The sequence below is a fragment of the Astatotilapia calliptera genome, chromosome 10 (assembly GCF_964374335.1).
Source record: "Astatotilapia calliptera chromosome 10, fAstCal68.1, whole genome shotgun sequence".
NCBI lineage: Eukaryota > Metazoa > Chordata > Actinopteri > Cichliformes > Cichlidae > Astatotilapia > Astatotilapia calliptera.
Genome location: NC_137431.1, coordinates 25,811,871 through 25,833,117, shown reverse-complemented (window position 1 = coordinate 25,833,117; position 21,247 = coordinate 25,811,871). Strand labels below are relative to the sequence as shown.

Here is a 21,247-nt window from a genome sequence, read left to right as displayed (position 1 = left end):
CACACCCTTAAAATCCACGCATTACACTCACTCATTCCTAACGTGGCTGATTCCCACATCTCATTTTAGGAAGAACTTTAATTGTAATAAATTACATTTAAGTAAAGGCCCCTTTGGTGTGACAAACTGGATCTTATATGGGATTTAGTGATTTAGTCTGACCATTTTAATCCTATTACCCCACAGCTTAATCACTGGTATGTTTGGTATTTAGCACTGTGCTTAAGATGTTTGAGTATAAAGAAATGGTTTAGTTCTTTGATTTAGAGTTGGAGATGATTTCAGGGAAGAGGGAACATTTGTCCCCGCTTTAAGTTGCAGATGTATTTTGTTGTCTCATACCAGGCCTTTAGATGTGTCTAAATACTCCACAACAAAATGCAGAGACACTGGTTAATAAAGAGAGTCACCAGAATCCTGCACATGAAGGGATTGTGAGGTTCAAGAAAAACCTCTGCAGAAGAGACACCTTCATGCCAGACTGAAGTATGTGAGGGACAACCTGGAAAAAGATTATGAATACTGGAAGTGTGGCCTTTGGAAAGATGAGACAAAATTCGGGGTCTTTGGTGTCAGAGACGCTGCTTATGTTTGGAGAAAGAAGCCAGAGGCGTATAAAGAACATTGTCCCCAGAGTGAAACACAGTGATGGGACTATTATGCTGTGGGAATGCCTCAGGGCATCTGAAACCATGAATATCGTCAAGGTGGAATGAATCAAGAAAACTTCAAACAGTCACTGTAAAACTGGGTCTGGGTCATCAACACATCATAGAGACCCAAAATATGTCAGTATTAACCATTGCATTAAATAAATTCTTTAAAAAACACGTTTTTCCACTCCTCTTGTGCAGTGCGTTAATAGTGTTGAAGATTCAGAATCATAAAATTCATTCATTTGTAAAAACTATTTTCTTTTCAAGACTTTCTGCATTTGCTTTAAAGTTACATTTTTTTCCTACAGTTGGATGCAAATTTGTCTCTTTATCCTCATGTCCTTTTGGTTCTGATGAAGGCTGTACTTGTTATATGAAAACCCAAAGTGCTTGGTTTTACTGATGTCACTGCATTCCTGGGTGAAAGAAATAAACTTGTTACATTTATTAGTTCAGACTAAATCAAGATCCTTGATATGAAAGTAGAACTTTCCACCAAATCCCCATATGAATTTGTGCAATTTGTTGCAAACTTGAAAGGGGTAAGAGTGTCTTGATCTCATCATTGTAGGAGTTGGCGATTCTCATTAAACTAAAAAATAAAGTAATAACTTTGACAAAAAAATTGGGTGTGGAATATGCTATAGACACTGAGAAAAGCAAAAACGACAGCAAATTGAAACAAATGTGAGAAAGATGAAAGACAGAGACGGGAACATAGACGGCGAGACAGAAGAATGAAGAGATGGAGGTTAAAGGTTAAGAGGAGGGAGGCGAGGGCAGCGCTGATCCCATCCAGCCACGGCTTTTGAAGTGTGCATGTGTGTGTGTGTGTGTGTGATTCCTGTGTCTGTGAGTGTGAACATGATTATGTGTCAGTGTGTGCGATATCTGCTGTGTACACTGTGTGTGGTCCGTGCATGTATGCAGTCGTGTTTGTGCGTCTTATCTCCTGTGTACAATAAATCGCGATCGCCCGTTGAGTCTCTTGTAATCTCTGAGCTCCATTCCTGCTCCGGCTGATAAAGGTCTCAGTCTGCAGGATAAGCGTCTCTGGCTGAAGGGCTGTTATCCATGTGTGATATTAGTTGTGAAGAGAATTTGGTTTTCATGTGTGTTTTTGAAGCAAAGAACAAGAAAATAGCAAATTTTCTGTGTTGAGGGTCTGGTGTGCTATGTACCACCTATATATTTATATATATAAATATAATACTAGCATATAAAATATTAAGAAATAAAGCATAAACTGTCTTTAGACAGCAACTATTAATTTGTTTGCTCTGTTATGAGCAACGAGGCATTATTTCACTATTCTTTTCACTTCTAGTGGATCTCCTTGGTTTGAAGGACCTTCACAGGGCAAACCTAAATAATGTTTAGATCCTTGTTCCACAAATGTCCTCCAAAGCGGGTAGTACTTTGTGAAGGTTCAGAGTCTTTAGGGGTTTCATTTCCTCCACTGAACACATCTGATTTGAAGGCTTATTGCTAGCATTTAAACATATATCCAATTACAGACGCATTATTTTGCTTGTTTGTGGTTGGTTCACAAGAACAAAGTCAAGCTTTGTTTAGTATATTTTCAAAGACAACAGTCATTGGGAATTTGTTAGTGGAAATTATTTTTGTCATCTTAAGGTCCTCTAGCTGTTTAAAGGAGATGAATTAGAAATTTTTTCTTTTTCAACCAGGAGACATATTTTGGGAGCTTGCTTTGTGCTTTTTCACTTGCTGGTTAGGTTCAGGCATCTAAAGTGCTTGGTTCGGGTTCTGAAAACATTGTGGTTTAGATTCAAATACACCCCTTTACCACTTAAGAATACCCAGTCCATTTAAATGCAACACTAAGGGATCATAAAAGAGTGTCTTTATGTAATGACTTGGAATTTACACCCATTTCACCATTGCTGCGCTCTGTGAGCCTGGCGCCAGTGCTGGCGAGCGCTTGTGTATGAATCTCTGAGACAAATGAACGAGAAAATTTAGGCTGCAAAAAAGTTCCTGAAACGGAAGCAGCAGAAGCACCTCAGACATGTGAACCAATAACAATGAATTATACTTCTTTTCAGCTGTAGTGACATTTCCATGAAGATGCAGGTCAAGTTACCATACAGTGGCTTGCAAAAGTATTTGGCCCCCTTGAACTTTTCATTCCACTTCTCACGTATACACCACTTTATATTGATCTTTCACGTGGAATTCCAATAAAATTGATTCATGTTTGTGGCTGTAATGTGACAAAATGTGGAAAAGTTCAAGGGGGCCGAATACACTGTGGTGTAAGGTTTATCTACATCATAGTATTAAGATATAAAAATTCATCCACTGTAAGTAGCACTATTGTATCTATGTGTTGCTTTGCTGGAGGAAACAATGGATGAGTCAGAATTGCATTATAGTAGAAAATGCGGTCAAGCTCATCCTCTTTGTATCTAATGACACATTTTTATCTTCTAGAAAGAAATTAAGACAGCTGAGGCCTTTTAGAGCATCTCATCAGATTTATCATCACACAGGCCTGAGACCTGCACAAAGTGCATCGGGTTACAGTTACAGTTTAGCAGCTTGCTTGATATGACCGCACAAATGCGCAAAGGCACAATTAGCTCTATTTCTTTGTCACAATATTAGGGACAAAGATGAACTCCAAACATGATGTAAATGTATACATTTGATTTGACCAGACTGCATTAAATTTAACATTTTGTGCAACAAAATGACAAATTTTTTTACATGCAATCAAATTTCTTAAAGTCAGCATTTCAGGCTTTCTGGGTGTGTTAAGGACTTCTTGAATTATGTTCCTACATTAATATCTTCAATGTGACACGTTTGGGTTCACATAAACTATAAACACACTCAGGCAAACACGTCTACATGTCTGCTACAAACAAACAGAAACTCCTTATCACTGCAGTACAATCTGTTCAATTTGTGGTTTGTGGTTGCTTAACTCCTGATATCTGAGTGTGTGTGTGTGTGTGTGTGTGTGTGTGTGTGTGTGTGTGTGTGTGTGTGTGTGTGTGTGTGTGTGTGTGTGTGTGTGTGTGTGTGTGTGTGTACACGTGTTTCAGTGTAACCTTCATTGACCTGGCATCAATGGAAAACTGTTGGGGTCACTGAATGTTTGTTTATCACGTTTGAACCTAAAAAAACAAAAAAACAACAACTGTATTTACATTAGAGTTAAAATATGCGACACTGCTGCTCAGGGGTTCCCTGGTGAGCGTGTGTTAGAAGAGTGCAGAAAGAGCAGATGGATAATTTTGGCATCTGTGGTGTCATCACCTTGTCTAACTTTCCACATGACCAACACTATGGATTTGAAATAGAGGTGCTGGTGGGTTTTTCTACTGGGTGTGAGTGCAGCGTTAGACTCAGCGGGCAGCATATCTGCTGACTGACTTCCTTCTCCATTTGTCTGATTACGGTAGTCAGCAAGGGTCCAGCTTGCGCTGTGTTACTCTGACAGCAAATCCAGCTTCCATTCAGCCACATAAACTGTTGATGCTGCTAATGCGAAAGCTCCAGGCTCCAGCTTTACTGACAATCATGTTTTTAGGTGCTGCTAAGCAAGGCCAGTGTTACTTGGCTTCTCATTACAATAAGCAAATGCTTAACTTTATGAACACATAAGAAGGCAAGATGCAGGATGCTTGGAGGTCTACTCTGCTCGAAAAGAAATTAGGGGAACACTTGATCGGTGCACTATACGCCAGGTCAGTTATATTTCAGGGATATTACACAGATCATGTTATGTAAACAATTATGAATCCATTTCACCTGTTTTTAAAGAGGCGTGTAACAGCTTATAACAACTTAAAAGATCAGCTGTTGTGTATGTGCTATCAAGAGTTGTTCAGATTTCTATAATTCCATGTTTTCCCTACAGCACATGTTACCCTTTTCAGCGTGTTCTTTCTCAACCTGTGGAGAGACTTCATCAGGATGTGTGAACGCAGGCCAATACCATGCAGCTCAACAAGCAGCTAACGGACTTTTGGACCTCACGCAACCCTCATGGAGACTGTTTCTGACACTTTGGACAAGAACGTGCAAATGAGTAGCCCACTGGAGGTCATTTTGTAGGACGGTACTCCTTATGTTCGTCCTTGCAAAAAGGAGCAGAGGTCAGTCCTGCTGTTGGGTTTGTGTCCTTCTATGTCCCTGTCCAGCTTACCACACTCTTTATAGTGTACTGGAAGACACAGCAAACAATTTGATGGAACATAGGGATGTGCCAACCCATCGGATTGTCTTGTTGTTGTCTCTCCAGGACACTGTTATTGCTTTAATTTGCATCAAAACAGCTAAAATGTATTCACAATAGTTTCTGCTTCCTAAAAGGACAGACTGATATCCATTAGGTTTAACGGGCTTTGTGTTATACTGTGATGATCAAGTGTTCCCTTTATTTTTTGGGCAATGGACATGTTGTTTCCCATGAGGTGAATGTGTCAGACCAGCAATTATGGGTCTTTTTAAAAGAGCTGTTTAAATTTCTCTAAATCATCCATCTTTCCCTAAAGCACATATTCTCCATTCCAGTAAGCTCGTTCTGAAGCTATTTACATAAATCAACATTTTTTATAACTGTCTCCCAATGAAGGAATTTTTTACCCTAAGTAATGGCTGCAGCTGTAGAAAGACTTCCTTTAGGAAGTTTCAGAAGGGTAAGAATGTGCCATCAGCTTTAGCGCTGCTTGTTAGTAACAGAGAAAGGATTGTTTGCAAAAATGTCACTTTTTTTTCAAAAGATTTTAGTTGCTTGAGCAACCAGCATCAGTCAACTTTGAGAGTGTTGCTGTGCTAACACAGTGCTCACAGCATCAGCTTGCAGAGCCGAGAACCTTTCATAAAGAATGACCTTCCTGCTACTGAAATGTATTACAAAGTTCATTTTTCTTTCTTGCAAAACTTTTCTATTGTCTTATTTTTCTCTGGGTAAGTGAACTAGAAAACAATATTTAAAGTTGCCCTGCATGACGTGGAAATATAAAACCAAGTCAATTAACTGAACTCAAGAAAGTTCAGTCAATAAAACTTAACATGCAAACTTTTAAAAGCAGTCGGGTTGTTATTCTACTCAGTATGTGAAACCAGTTCAGCTCAGATGAAAGATGAAGTTTCCTGAAGTCAGTTGATGAATAAGCAATATAAAAAATAAGGACAGAGGAAACCAAACAGAAGTTTATTGTTCCTGCCAACTGTTGTTCCCAATGTACTTGAGTATCTAACGCATTATCTGATTCCAGTCAGTAATTTTCTGTAATTTTATCTCAACAGGATGTCGAGCTTGCATCAGCTTTTCTTCTGTGGTTTATAAACAGAGCAATTTCTTTTCTTCTCCTTTATTTCTTATTGTTTTCTCCAGTTTCACACGCCTCACAAACCACAGTTTTCCTGAAATGTCAGAGATCTTCTGTTCAAGTAAGGAAAATCATACGTTTGAAGAGACCAGCTGTGATTGTGCTCCACCGTGCCAACTGTGACCCACATCCTCATCTGTTACTGCGTTTTAAACAGAAAGCACAACATCTTCAGGATACATTTTCAGCAAATTCCGGTCTGTATTTGTTAAATAAACAGCAGCTATCATCGGTTGGCAAAGTTCAATAATCAAAGGATCATATTTGTTATGAAGGGACTAAGACTCCACAAGGAGACAAAAAAAGTCTCATCGGCAAAATAAACTACACTGTTGTCAACATCTGTCTCGCCCTTCTTTACTCGTCATCTGTATAACCTTCTCTCATCTCGAGCAGCCTAAATATTTAAGGCTGTCAGTCCCAAAAATGGTATCATATCAACTCCAAACAGCCTCCCAGTTTTCAAAGTCTCCTGGTTACCTGAGAGATATAAACTAACAAATTCTCAATGGGATAAAGAATTTTTTTGATGGGCAGAAATTCAAAGAAGAAGAGAGAAATGTTTGACTAAGTTTTTCAACGTTTGGTTTAGTTTGAGGAGTTGTGTCTCTGTTATCGCCTGCTTTCTATTTGGTTCGGGAAAGCTTCGGCGACAGCAGTCCCAAATTGTTTAAATCCTAATGCCCCAAATCTGTTGTAAAATTAAAACTGGAAATATAAACATAAATATTTCATTTAATTGACTGGATTAATCTTTATGGCTAACAGATGTTTACTCGCAGAAGGTGCCCTTTGCCAAAAGTACTTCGAATTAGCATTTAAACGTGACGCCAACAGATCGTGAGAGGCTTGTTTAGCTATTGCCACATCTTGCTACTTCACAGAGTGACCAAACAACACCTTGGAGAGCAGAGCAGTGTTTGATGCTCTCTGAAAGACAATAGGTTGAGTATATCTGAACAACGTGGAACTCCAGGCAGACCTGTGTTTAATGCATCTGACACACTAAAACAGTACAATATGATGCACTGACAGAGGAGCTCAGCTCAAAGCTCAAGTGTCAGGGCTGTAAACCATTTGCAATTTGAATGCTGCTGCTTTTAGTTTGAATAATGCTGTCTCTGTTTTTTATTGTAGTAGTTTTTAATAGTCTGCAGCACTTTGTGGTCATTAGTTTTAAGCGCTCTGCAGGTAGGCCGTTTATGATCTACGTCTTCCTTCTTGTGCCTTTAGTGTCTTAAACCTTAAATGGGACAAAACTTGGACTTCTTTATGGGACTTCTGCAGTAACACTCTGATCAATAAACACACAAGAGTCATGGAGCAAATCCTCCGTTTATCATGGGTTAAAGTTTAACTGTTTGCAGCAGCACTGAACCCTGGACTACATGTAACTGGCTGTTGTCATTTTATGTTTAGTTCAGTGTTTGTTGGTCGACTTTATCTACTTTATCTACTGACCTCCGGAAGTATTTGTAATTCCGTCTAGATACACAGTGTACGATAAGGCCAGGAAGAGAGTGTGGACACAGGATGTTGAGTTAACACTGGGACAACAGCAGAGCTGCTTATCGCACAGAGAAGCAGCCGCAATACAACAGCCAGCCACGTGGATCCACAGTGGTGTCTGAAGTTTGTTGAACAGCTGTCTGAAATTTGCATACACTCATCATGGGCATGAAAGTCATGGTCATTTGGGGCTTTTAAATGACTTCTTTGGACTGTTATTTTTCCAGAGTGAAATAATTGCACAGCATACATCTTTAATGGCTTCAAACAACAAGAATTGAGTTTTAATTTATTTTGGATTTTCTCTCATTCAAACAGGGTCAAAATTATACTTACAGGCTCAAATATATACATGCACTCAATAAGTGCTGCTCAAAACAATGTCTTTTAACTTGACAAGGCTGAAGTCTATTAACCGCTAGTTAGTGATCATAATGGACTGCAGCTGGCAGTTTCTCTTTGCAGTATAAAAAGGATTTGTTTGACGGCACCTATTGGACTGACAAATACTCAGAACAATGGGAAAATCCAAGGAACTCAGTGAAGCTCTAAGAAGGAGAACTGCAAATTTACACAAACTGAGAAGGTCTCTTGGAGCCATTTCTAAACAACTCCAGATTCAAACTGTTTGCAAGTACAAGTCATTCAGATGTGTCACAACTTTGCAGAGGTCTTGAAAAAAGCCAAATTGTCACATTAGAGGAAATTTGTTAGGATGTTTAGGAACAACACAGGAATTACTGAAGCTCAAGCTCCTGCAAACTGCAGGAACAACAGCATCACCGTCCACAGTAAAGCCAGTTTTATACCACCAAGAAAGAAGCCCCTGCTCCAAAATCAACACCTTCAAGCTCAACTAACATTTGCTTTATGTTTTATGGTCAGACAAGACTGAGATTGAGCTATTTGACCACACAAGAGCTATGCTTGGAGGAATTAAGGCGGGGCTTTTAAACCTAAGAACACAGTACCAGCTGCCAAGCACGCTGGTAGTAGCGTCATGCTCTGGAGCTGTTTTGCTGTCAGCGGTACATTGCACACAGTAGATGGAATAATGAAGGAAGATAACTACCTCTAAATTCCTCAACTTCACCTACTCAAATCAACAGCTAGACCAGCAACAGCTAAACCAGCTAGACCAGGGGTGTCGAACTGTCCTGCAGGTTTTAGATCTCACCCTGGGTCAAAACACCTGAATCAAATGATTAGTTCATTACCAGGGGTCTGGAGAACTTCAAGACATGTTGAGGAGGTAATTTATCCATTTAAATCAGCTGTGTTGGATCAAGACACATCTAAAACCTGCAGGACACCGGCCCTCGAGGCCTGGAGTTCGACACCAGTGAGCTAGACGGTTGGAACTCGAACATAGTTTGGTGCTTTCCAAACCCCTGACATCAACCCTATTAAAAATTTGTGAACTGTGCTTAAAAGCACCCAATTCTGCCAAGAGTAGTGATCAAATATTGATCCAGAATTATGCCAGAATCTTGGTGATAGATACCAAAAGCATCTGGCCAAGGTGCAACTTGCTAAGGGACATTAAACCAAATGATGAGTGAGTCTTCTGAGCAAGCCTGTTTATGGTGTTGGACTTTTGAATAATACTCACAGGAATAAAACAATTCACTTACACAAAAGAAGCTTGGTTAAGAAAGAGGATCTTCATGGTTATGGTCAAACATAACAGTAAAGCTGGATGGTTTGTGGTAATATGATGAAATATCTATATTTTGAAATATACTGCACTTAACCTCATAAGACGCAAACTCTTCCACTGCATGCATTTTTAATTGTGTGGATGCTTTAAGCATCCACACTATTGAGTTCCTTCTTGGTGTTTCCGTACACTTTTCACCGTGGATCTACTTCCACAATTTTCAGCCGATTTTCACCGTTCAAATTTTAAACTATTCTGCTATTTCTGCTAATGATGGCTATGTCTTTTGGTATTTTTCACTATTATACTTTTTAAAATATTAAGCTTTTTTCCTTTAATTTGAAATGAATGGGAAACTTCTGCAATTCTGCTAAAATTTGCTTGTTTTTGAAACTTAACTACTTCCTCATATTTTCACGTAGAACAACCATTCAAACTTTAAAATGTTCTCAAATTATTGGGCTATTCAGGTATGATTCAGCTTTTTCAAATCTTTTACCGTTTTACTTTTATGCCTCCTAAAGTTTTGAGTTGCAAAATTGTGATTTTTCACAAAATACATGCGTTGTTATGGTTGCTATGCACTTGGCTTCCAGTGCCACTGAAGGTTTCGCAGTCTTCTCTTCATGTCTGAACAACTTCTTGCTACTTGCTCAAATTTCACTCAACTTCCACATATTATACATCAAAACGTAGGTATTTTTGCTGGCTTTCTGAAAATGTCACTATCATTGTTGTGGAATTTATAGAATTTTGGCAAATCTCCTCAGACCAACAGAAAGTCGGAAAACTCTCCATAGAAAGTCAATGGAGAGTTTGTTCAAAATCACCGCTTGATTTCTGTAATGAGAGGCATTTTCGAATCGTCATATCTCCTTAACGAAGCGAAGTTAAGACATGAGGCTTGTCCCAGTATATCTTCAGACACTCCTGACGCTCACAATTCAAGAATTTCTTTCTCACCTATTACCGTTCTGAAATGAGTTAGACTTGTTTGAGGGTAGGAAATTCGTCCTTCGCTCAGATTTCTTCAGATTTCAAACTCTGGAAATGAACCACTTTTTTCTCTCGTCATATCTTTTTAATGGATTTCCACAGAGACCGGAAAATTTCCATGATTGTTTACCAAAGCCTGCTGTCTCTTATGGTGAAAGAATGATATTGATACTCCAAATAGATTTAGAGTTAGAAAGCGTTGTTTGAGGGCAAGTCAAGGCAGTTTTTGCTTTGCTCTACTCAGTTATGGTGCATTAGAAGTCAAATATCTTTAATAATTCATATTTTAATGATAAATTGTCAACACTTTAAGATTCCCCCATCTCTTCTGAACAAAACGGTGTAAGAATGACCGTTCTAGCCCCTACGGTTAGGAAATTATGGTCATTTGTTTGAGGGGAGTCGTCATTATGAGAAATAGACTGCAAAAATCCTGTCTCTCTCTGTGCTGCGTGCACCTGTTTTGGCGGGAAAAAGTGCACAGCCTCTCTGATTGGTGGATTCAAATTCAGCAGCTTGCTTCTCTCTCCTGTGTGTGTGTGTGTGTGTGTGTGTGTGTGTGTGTGTGTGTGTGTGTGTGTGTGTGTGTGTGTGTGTGTGTGTGTGCATGAGAGAGAGAGAGAGAGAGAGAGAGAGAGAGAGAGAGAGACCCTCTTTAGGGCAGCATCTCATTGTTGGAAAAAAATATAATATATTCAGACTGGTTGACTGGCATAGACCCTCTGTGTGTATGGGCAGAAATCTGTGCCATCAGAAACTGAATTTGCTTTGAAACGGCATTTTATCCTTTAAAAATTCAGCTCTCGAATAATTTCAGTTTCACTTCTCACCATTCAGTTTCAGTTCTACAATTCAATTTCAGTTCCAAAATTCAGTTTTTTGGAACTTACATCCGGTTCCGGTTCAAGCACTGATTAATAGAACTACGTTTTACTAGCGGACCGAAAGTGTTACTGACGGGAATCTACAGCATGTTGAGCTGAATTAAGACTTCAGAAGTCATTCGTCATGTCGAATGACCAGCGGATAAACTCTCAGGTTGGTAATAAATGTATTACATGTATAAGAACAAGCGTCATGTTAACAAATGATAGCCGTAAGGTAACTTTTGTGCTTATTGTAGCTGTTAGCTAAAAACGGTAATTTAGCGTAGTTTGCCCTGAATTCAGCTTTGACAAACAAATATGATCGACTGTTTCTAGTAGAATTCCAAGGTTGTCATCTTGTACCCTCTCAGAGTACCCCCTCTGTATGCTTGCAGAGACCCCTACAGTAGGGAAACATGCAAAACGGTGTCCAAACCTTTCTATTTTAGCTCTATTTATGTCTTACACAGCATCCCAACTCTGTAGCTAACTTAATAACTTTAGCTAAAGTGAATAGTTAGTCTAATTCATTAGTGCAGCATTACTGGATCACCTCTGTTTGAAGTGATATAATGTGATATACAACTATCACTGAAACAGCAAACTTTGTAAATAAGCTGTTACACCCCGGCCTAGGCAACCGGGGTGCAACGCAGGAAAATAAAAATAAGGAAAATAAAAAATAATCCCAAAACGAGATTTAAAGCAAAATACCACATTTATTTACATCACCAAACACCAGACGTCAAACTATTTACAACGGGGGGGGAGATCGCGACCATGACACACTGAAACACAAGGCTTAAATACATAGAAGGGCAATCAGGGAATGGACAACAGGAGGGAAACACAGCTGGGGCAAATTAGACCTGACGAGACAGGGAAACGTAAACTGAAAACACTAAGATAACACAGACTTTCAAAGTAAAACAGGAAACACATAACAGTCACGCCAAAAGCAACACACCGACAACACCAAAACGTAACAGTTCCCCCCACCCAAAAATCAAACATTTAACACCAAGTGAAAAGTTTGATCCAGACAGACGAAGCCGATGAAGGCTGGAGCGGTCCCACTGACCCTCCAGCAGACGACGAAGGCTGGAGCAGTCCCACGGACCCTCCAGCGAAGGCGGATGAAGGCTGGAGCGGTCCCACGGACCCTCCAGCGACGACAAAGGCTGGGGCGGTCCCACGGACCCTCCCCTCAGCGAAGGCAGACGAAGCTGATGAAGGCTGGAGCGGTCCCACTGACCCTCCAGCAGACGACGAAGGCTGGAGCGGTCCCACGGACCCTCCAGCGAAGGCGGATGAAGGCTGGAGCGGTCCCACGGACCCTCCAGCGACGACAAAGGCTGGGGCGGTCCCACGGACCCTCCCCCCAGCGAAGGCGGATGAAGGCAGACGAAGCTGATGGAGGCTGGAGCGGTCCCACGGACCCTCCAGCAGACGACGAAGGCTGGTGCGGTCCCCCGGACCCTCCAGCAGAGGCGGATGAAGGCTGGAGCGGTCCCTCGGACGCTCCAGCGAAGGCGGATGGCTGAAGCGAAGGCAGACGAAGCTGATGACGGCTGGAGCGGCCCCACCGACCCTCCAGCGGACGACGAAGGCTGGAGCGGTCCCACGGACCATCCAGCGAAGGCGGATGAAGGCTGGAGCGGTCCCTCGGACGCTCCAGCGAAGGCGGATGAGCAGCCCACCAGCTGCACACACGGACACGCAGCCCACCAGCTGCACACACGGACACGCAGCCCACCAGCTGCAGAAGGCTGGAGCGGTCCCTCGGATCCTCCAGCGAAGACAGAAGGCCGAAGCTGTCCCTCCTTCGGACCCTCCAGCGATCCCGGACGAGCCCCCATATGTTACACCCCGGCCTAGGCAACCGGGGTGCAACGCAGGAAAATAAAAATAAGGAAAATAAAAAATAATCCCAAAACGAGATTTAAAGCAAAATACCACATTTATTTACATCACCAAACACCAGACGTCAAACTATTTACAACGGGGGGGGAGATCGCGACCATGACACACTGAAACACAAGGCTTAAATACATAGAAGGGCAATCAGGGAATGGACAACAGGAGGGAAACACAGCTGGGGCAAATTAGACCTGACGAGACAGGGAAACGTAAACTGAAAACACTAAGATAACACAGACTTTCAAAGTAAAACAGGAAACACATAACAGTCACGCCAAAAGCAACACACCGACAACACCAAAACGTAACAAAGCAAACAACACTTCTCATTCTCTAAACGTTTGGCCACAGCTGTAGATTACACTATCAGTGCTTGTTCACTCTTGACAATAATTACATTTCTAAATTCTCTTTGTGCATTTACAGGTAAACAATATCTAATATTTTATCTAAATGACTGCTTTGTCTTTTAAAAAGGGTGAAGAGCCTGAGGCCGGTGACAGTCCAGTTCTACTCTAAGTACATCCTTACAGTAGATCTCAGGACAAGGCCACATTCTTGTCCTGCCAGAAGAGAAGAGAAACTTCAGAGTCTTCATGCAGTTCAACCACACCTGTCATATTCCATATGACAGGGGTCTCAAACTCCAGTCCTCGAGGGCCGGTGTCATGCAACTTTTCCATGCCCTCGAGGACTGGAGTTTGAGACCCCTGCCGTATGGTGTTCATGCTGTTTTCTACCACACAGTTACAGCATGTCTGACTGCCTGTTCAGCATATGCAAAATATATGATGAGTTTAAGCATGTGATGACTAAGGCCTTCCATTATGGTGTTTGTCATCACATGTCACAGACATCTGGATGATCATTTGGAATAAACAAAAAACTTGTTACTTCATCTTTTATCTTTATTATTATTATTGTTCTTATTTTACACTTTTCATTGTTAGGCATTAGGTTTATTTGTAGTAGTCCTTTCCAACGTCTTTCCCTCTTCCATGTTACTGTGTCAGCTTGTCAGGATCTATTTGGGTTTGGAAGTGGAACAGAAAGTAAAGAAATCCAAAGTGCCATTAAAACCAGGAGACGTTCTTATATTTCAGAAGAAGGGATTAATTCAAAAGAAATGACCACAATGCCATATTTTATTTAGGAACCCGAGAGAGCACTTTGCAAAATAACACATTCTTATAATTTCACCCTCAGATGAGCCAAGCTACAACTGTCAGGGAAGGTGGTGTAGGTACAGAGCATATGAGAGTGGTTAAGTTAATGTCTCTTGTCTAGATGAAGGCACAACACGGATCAATGGCAAGGCGTAGAGATTCAGTATCTTCAGTCTTCAGTGGACACTCCATTTCTGGCACAAAACACCTGTAAAAGATGGTCGATTTAGGAGGTGACCCGACAACTTCAGCCTGTCAAACATATTAATGGAGCAGTATGCTTTAAAAAAAAAAAAAAAAAAAAATCAAATTAAGCATGCATTCAGTACCCTAAGAATTATTATGGTAGTTAAACACAGTGATAGTTGTATATCACTTCAAACAGAGGTGATCCAGTAATGCTGCACTAATGAATTAGACTAACTATTCACTTTAGCTAAAGTTATTAAGTTAGCTACAGAGTTGGGATGCTGTGCAAGACATAAATAAAGCTAAAACACAAAGGTTTGGACACTGTTTTGCATGTTTCCCTACTGTAGGGGTCTCTGCAAGCATACAGAGGGGGTACTCTGAGAGGGTACAAGATGACAACCTTGGAATTCTACTAGAAACAGTCGATCATATTTGTTTGTCAAAGCTGAATTCAGGGCAAACTACGCTAAATTACCGTTTTTAGCTAGCAGCTACAATAAGCACAAAAGTTACCTTACGGCCATCATTTGTTAACATGACGCTTGTTCTTATACATGTAATACATTTATTACCAACCTGAGAGTTTATCCGCTGGTCATTCGACATGACGAATGACTTCTGAAGTCTTAATTCAGCTCAACATGCTGTAGATTCCCGTCAGTAACACTTTCGGTCCGCTAGTAAAACGTAGTTCTATTAATCAGTGCTTGAACCGGAACCGGATGTAAGTTCCAAAAAACTGAATTTTGGAACTGAAATTGAATTGTAGAACTGAAACTGAATGGTGAGAAGTGAAACTGAAATTATTCGAGAGCTGAATTTTTAAAGGATAAAATTCAGTTTCAAAGCAAATCAATTCATTTTCAAAATATAAATTCAATTTCAATTTAGACTAATTCAAATTCAGTTTTCAAAAGCATTTATTCAAGTTACAATTCAGATTCAATCTGAGCAATTCAAATTCAAATTGAACTTATTCAAATTCAGTTTCTGATGGCACAGATTTCTGCCCATACGTGTGTCTCTCTCTCTGTGCATTTGTGTACACATATTTGATTTTGTGTGTATCTGTTGGCTGTTCCTTCTTGTTTTTTAAATTTATTTTTATTTCTTTTTTTTTTTTCACAGGTGAACAATAATTAGTTTTGAGGGAACTTAACCATGTTCCGTTTTTTTTTTCAGCTTGTCATCTTACTTTTCTAGTATTTTCACTTAAGTTATTACTATTCTGCTCAATCATAGTATTTGTTCTAAATCATTGTTATTATGCTATATTGGAGTATTTCTGCTAAATCACACTATTTCTACTATATTATATTTTTCTTTCTAAATACAGCATTTCTGCTATATAATTGTATTTCTGCTATGTTATAATATTTGTGCTAAACCAGAGTATTTGTGCTAAAACATAGTATTGATTTAAAATTACAATATTCATAGTTCATCACAGTGTCTCTGGTAAATCACAGTATTTCTGCTCTGTTGTACTATTTTTCTAAATCATAGTGTTTCTGTAATGCTTAAGTATTTTTGGCTAAATATATTCTTTCTGTTATCTTATACTATTTCTCCTAAATTATTGTATTTTTGAGAAGTTATCATGTTTCTGGTAAGTTACAACAAGTTCTGCTATGCTATTGTATTTCTGCCAAGTATTATGTTTCCTCTAAGATATTGCAGTTCTGCTAAGTTATTCCATTTTAGCAAAGTTCCTTTGCTTCTGCAAAGTTTTTACAATTTCTGCAACTTTTCAGCTTTTTCAGCTAGTTTTTGCAGACAGCTTCAGCTTTAAAGCATCCACACAGCATTTTCGCAGGAAATGCAAATTTTTCTAGTTTCTCTTTGATATTTGGGCTGATTGGGACCTGATGAATGTAAAAACAAAGAATCACCAGATTTTTTTTTTTTACCCTATTTTTGTTTCTAAGAAAAATGAGAGCCACATATGAGGATGTTCGTTTTACATTTCGATAGAACAGTAGCAGTACAATGTCCTCGTAAGTGGATATTAGACCCTTGTAGAGCAAAATTGAATATTTTGGTCTAAATAACCCAAAATGTGATGTCCACATATGTGAACGCCAGGTCCTAGGAGGTTAAGCCCAGTAGCCACAGTAGATATTTGTAAGTACACGCAGTGGAAACGTGTCCTTTCTGGGAGGTCGTGGTGACATTTATTTCAGATGGTCAAATTGTTTTTTTTTCCCCAGTTGTGCAAGTTGAGTTTAACAAAACCACGTATTTTGCAAACCTGTCATTATATTGCCATCAAATTTTGTCCGTTTCTGTCAGCAACTGCATTGAGAAATCAGAATATGTCATTTTTGTTTTTATTACATTGTTCTCCCAAGTCTTGGCAACCAGGGAACAACAAAAATAATCTTTCTAATTGACATACATCAAAAAATATTCACATTTTTTCCAATAATTTTGCTTTCCCTTTTTCCAGTATATACACAGTTAGGGTTGATTTAGAGTAAAGTTTATCTCCCATGATGATTTACACCTCAGATGGTTAACAGCATGACAACTGCATAAACTGTTAAACTTTAAACTGGATCCATTTAAACATGACATTGACGTGCATTCAGATTTATACGGTCACATGATGAAAGAAACGAGTATATAAAAAGAAAGAGATCGTTATTGTACTATAATGATTGTTGCATATGTTGTATGTCTGCTCCCTAATTCCTCCTACACATATTTTCAATCTGGATAAAACTTACTATATATACTGCCAAGAGCACCAGGGGTTATCAACATCTATACAGCTTTCGGGAATTATTTTATAACACTCACTTCCTCACAAATTATATATATTATGTGTAACAGCTGATCTCAAAATGAACAGTGACATTACGCTTACGTTACGTGTAAGGTGTCAGGTTTACGTGTACGTTACATGTGCGTTGTAAATACATTTTGCTAAATGCATTTTAGTGAAGTGGCACTTTGGCATCACTGGAATCTGCTGCCTTGCATTTCTTTAAGTAAGTATTTATTAAACAGTGCTGCTAATACTACCTACCTATCAATATGTATTCAGTTCGATTCAGTTTTATTCATACAGCGCCAAATAACAACAACAGTCACATCAAGGTGCTTTATATTGTGGCGTAGATCCTACAATAATACATACAGAGAAAAAGCCATCAATCATACGACCCCTGTGAGCAAGCACTTTGGCGACAGTGGGAAGGAAAAACTCCCTTTTAACAGGAAGAATCTTCCAGCAAAACCAGGCTCAGGGAGGGGAGGCCATCTGTCACTGGTTGGGGACAGAGGAGGAAGACAGGATTAAAAAAAGCTGTGGAAGAGAGACAGAGATAATAACAAGTTTGATTCAATGCAGAGAGGTCTATTAACACATAAGAAAGGTGACTGAAGAAGAAATACTCAATGCATCATGGGGGTCAAAGGAGCTTGTAAAGAAAAGCGTCTGGGCTTCTGTAAGTTGCTTGAAGACGTTTCACCTCTCATCCGAGAAGCTTCTTCAGTTCTGAACTGAACTGAACTGAAATGAAGAAGCTTCTCGGATGAGAGGTGAAACGTCTTCAAGCAACTTAAAGAAGTCCAGACGCTTTTCTTTACAAGCTCCTTTGACTACGATGACCTGGATGACTGAGAACCTTCACAGACACAATGCATCATGGGAATCCCCCAGAAGCCTACACCTATTGCAGCATAACTAAGGGAGGATTCAGGGTCACCTGATCCAGCCCAAACTATATGCTTTAACAAAAAATAAAGTTTTAAGCCTAATCTTAAAAGTAGAGATAGTGTCTGTCTCCAGAATCCAAACTGGAAGCTGGTTCCATAGAAGAGGGGCCTGAAAGCTGAAGGCTCTGCCTCCCTGTGTGAGGAGCAGGATTTTGAATTCAATTCTGGATTTAACAGGGAGCCAATGACATAATAAGGATAAAAATAATAACATGATAAGATAACATACACATCTATGTTTTCATGTATGAGTGATTAAAACAAGTGCTCCAGGCCTGGCAAAAATGTCCTTAGTGCTCAGTGTACCACACTTTCTATCCTTTAGCTCTAATTGCGTTGTACAAAAATAGCTTTTTTTTCTTTTTGTACAAAAATATTTGTACAACATAAAACATTAACTTTATAGTTTGCAACAAAAACCAAAGTACAAAATACAAAATAGTCTCTGGCTTTTTGACAAATGGGAGAAGTTGTGTTTGTTTTGCAGTCCGGGGGTTTTCTGTTTTCTTACAGTAATAGTTCCCCAATGGAAGGCAATACAAAAGTAACATTATGGCCAGACACAGAAACTCATTAAACCCCTTAAACCCAATTCCCACTACTTCAGTAAATAATAAAATTACACACAAGTGCTAAAGTACAGCATGAACCTTACTTTGACCCATCTGATGACCTGAAAAATACATAAACACGTGACAGTGTCTACATATGAAAAGCGCAGCAGCTGGAAATACCTCAGTTTCTCAGTTTTTGTTCATTTAAGGTAAAAAAATTTCCAGCTGAAGGAATGTCATTTAAGGTGTTTTTACTGCTTTTTAATGTCAAGATGGATCAGATCTGACCTGGATTGTGTAAGGCGTAAAAACAATACTTTTCGCCATCTATGTTCAAAACATAGAGTACGTTGGAGACAGAGCAATGATTGGACTGGAACAGTTTGCAACAGAGCAGATCAGGTAACATCAGAAGAGCCCAAGGTCAGAGACAGCCCTAAACTGTAGAAGCCCCCCCGTGATACAGTTCCACGTCTACAGTTACACAGAGTCTTAGTGTGTTTAAAATTTGCAGCAGCGCTAAATACAAGCATAAAACACATAAAATGCTGCTCCTTTGTCTCTTCTTTCTGTCATTAAATAAAATACTCCCAACAGATTGGGTCACCATGTAGACTTAATGTGGCTATGCACATAAAAAGCTTACATAGTGACATTGTTAGAGATGTGGGGGTGGTGGTGGTGAGAGGCAGCATCCTGAGCTGAACATGCAGACAGGAGGGGTCCCATAACTCTGGATTTCCCTCCGCCCGTCTCCGTTGCTGCCGACTGGCCCTCGTTATTTATTGCTCTGTAATTTCTACAGACTAATTGATTTGGCGCGGCTTTCAGGCTGCAGGGAGACAGGAAACCAGGCATCCAAGAGGTTAAAAAAGAGAAAGGGGTTTGTGTGTGCATGTGTAGAGAGGGATAGATTGAATGAGTTGGTCAGAAGAAAGAAAACGAAAGGCTTGCATGTGAGAACACAGTAGAAGAAGAGAAGATGAGTTTACAGGCTATGAAATAGATGGATGAGAGACACACAACGTGTGTTTGATCTATAAATAAAGGAAATAAATGTTTGCAGAAGTATTTATTGTGTCTGATCTCAGCCCTCAAATTGCTGCATATGTAATACCATGCATACCACCACTGTATCACTGTGGTGATTATTAATACTCCTCCACAGCACCAGAGCTCACTAGCATGTTATTTTTATCACATAAAGCTAGAAATGGACAAATTGATTCACAACAATAATGTTATAAGGGCTTCATTTCATTTTCTGTAACTGGGAAATACCAGTGAAAACACACAGTTGTTATCAGAGGTTAGGATCCACTCATCATGAATATCATGGGTATTTTCTGGTTTTAAATGATTTGTTTTGCATTTTGTGTAATTCACACAGGGTCAAAAGTATACACTGATATATATACACGTCCAACTCCACTAGTATTTGGTTAAATGTCAGTTCCAGAAACTTAATGATAGCCTGCTTTATCCATTCCAAAGCCAATTCTGATCATCCTGCCAGAACACCCAACTGAGTTCAAGTTTCAACCATCCAGCTGTTGATTTAAGGTGAAGTTGAAGAATTTGGAGCTAGTCCATCCACTATGTAAAATGTACCAGTACCACTGGCAGCCAAACAGCCCCACAGCATGATGGCACCACCACCATGCTGGACATTTTTCTAGCATGGTGGTGGTGCCATCATGTTTTGAAAGTCTCACGTTTGCTATACCAAACATAACCTTGTCATTGAGGCCAAACAGCTCCATCCTTATCTTCTCTCACCATAAAACTTTTATCTAGAAGGCCTTTGAAACTAAAAACACAAAATTAAATCCATTCAAAACTGTGCTTTTGCAACAAGTGCTAATTATTTCACAACTACCACCGCGCCTTCATCATGTGGTTTTTTGCTGGTTGTTTTCACTGTCATCTGGAAAACTAGCACACTGGAGGAAAAGTGCAATCCGTGCAGTCCAGAATGCAAAGACTTGTAGTAAGAGTTGTAAGTATCCTTCAAAATCCATTCTGTAATTGAGTTGGAAGATTTTCCGTGCTTGAACATGTAACTGTCTCCAAATTGACTTTTATCATGTAATTACATGAAATGAAAACAACAGCTATCTTGATTGTAATAAAACAAATTCAACACAAGCCAAAAACTCAACAGTTTGCTTTGGAACTTTGTCAGGTGGAATTTACATGTAAACATTAATTATATGTAATTAGTACTAAATGGGATAAAGCTTACAAGACACAAGTAAAACTGAGCAACCTTTTGGTTTGTGCATTAGGTCGACATTAGATTGCTGCAATTTATAGCCCCGTGTTAAGTGGCTTCACGTCAGAGATTCAATTAAATTGTCCCGCAGACTGCACTTAGCAAAGGTCAGGAGCTCTCTGAGATCAGTCTGCTCAATAAGTAAGGCATCAATGAACTGCTGTCCAGCCGAGAATCAGCCAACAGCTACCCCACTCAGCCAGTGAAATTAAATCAACAGAAGGCTTTCAGAGGGCACTGCCACACCCTGCAGGTTAAACTGCACCCTATGGCCTCATTTTAGCCTGAGACTCTACAGACAGCAGATGGATGGAAAAGCTCCACCTCTACCGCAACCCTATGTCCTTAAAAAAAAAAAACC

General features: G+C 39.7%; 1 long non-coding RNA gene across 1 annotated transcript; it reads left to right on the top strand.

Annotated features, from left to right (window-relative positions):
• Positions 1-3,827: 3,827 nt before the first annotated feature.
• LOC145431306 (uncharacterized) lies at positions 3,828-6,364 on the top strand. Its single transcript, XR_013911598.1, has 3 exons — positions 3,828-4,375; positions 4,549-4,786; positions 6,031-6,364. It is a non-coding gene; the product is annotated as an uncharacterized LOC145431306 (long non-coding RNA).
• Positions 6,365-21,247: the final 14,883 nt, after the last annotated feature.